Source organism: Meriones unguiculatus, chromosome 5 (assembly GCF_030254825.1).
Source record: "Meriones unguiculatus strain TT.TT164.6M chromosome 5, Bangor_MerUng_6.1, whole genome shotgun sequence".
Lineage (NCBI taxonomy): Eukaryota > Metazoa > Chordata > Mammalia > Rodentia > Muridae > Meriones > Meriones unguiculatus.
The window spans coordinates 50,959,789-50,960,726 of NC_083353.1; the positions used below are offsets into that span (position 1 = coordinate 50,959,789).

Here is a 938-nt window from a genome sequence, read left to right on the forward strand (position 1 = left end):
GGCCAGGTGTGATGTCGTCCTTGGTCTCTTGCTGAGGGAGAGCTATGCCAGCGTCCTGAGGCTGGCCAGGTCTGATGTAGTCGCCCTCGTTCTCTTCCTCCTTGGTCTCTTCAGTTATGATGGTATCCTCCTTGATCTCTTTTGTTGTGATGGTATCTCATATGATGGTATCTGGTATAATGGTGTTTCCCTCGTTCTCTTCCTCCTTGGTCTCTTTAGTCATGGTTTCCTCCTTGATCTTTTTGGTCGTGATGGTGTCTCGTATGATGGTGTCTTGTATGATGGTGTTTGGTATGATGCATGTCTGGTATGATGGTGTCCTCCTTGGTCAATTTTAGTGTGATGGTGTGTGGTAGGATGGTTTATTGGGGCAGGTGGGACAGGGAGATTGGAAACTATATCACTACGGGGAGAAGTTTTTTTTTTTTTTTTTTTTTTTTTAAATATGGACCACTTCACGAACTTGCATGTCATCCTTGCGCAAGGGCCATGCTAATCATCTCTGTATCATTCCAATTTTAGTATATGTGCTGCCGAAGCAAGCACGAGAAGTTTTACTTTGTGGAAAAGATCATATTTCCTGCCAAGAAACGGGGAGTAAAGGACAATCACTACCCAGAGGGCAGTCTGTGATGTTTATGCAGGCTGGGGGAGAGAGCAAGGGATCAGTGTGCCACATAAAGCTTTAGGGCACCTCTGCACCTCAGCCCTTCCCCTCCCCTCAGTGCTGGAGGCTACAAGAACTCACACCCTGCATGGCTTTTACATAGGTGTTGAAGATTCAAATTCAGTCTTTATGCTTGTGCAGAAAGCACTGTTACCTCACCCCTACCCAGCCCAGACCCCTCCACCCCTCCAGCCTCTCATTGGGTTTCAGAAGATTACTGTTTTTTCTTCTTGTTCTGAATGGTCATTCTACACCAATTAAGAATTCTCCA

General features: G+C 46.1%; 1 non-coding gene across 1 annotated transcript; it reads right to left on the reverse strand.

Moving 5' to 3' along the window:
• Positions 1–439: 439 nt before the first annotated feature.
• LOC132654491 (U6 spliceosomal RNA) lies at positions 440–546 on the reverse strand. The gene has a single exon (XR_009592132.1). It is a non-coding gene; the product is annotated as a U6 spliceosomal RNA (small nuclear RNA).
• Positions 547–938: the final 392 nt, after the last annotated feature.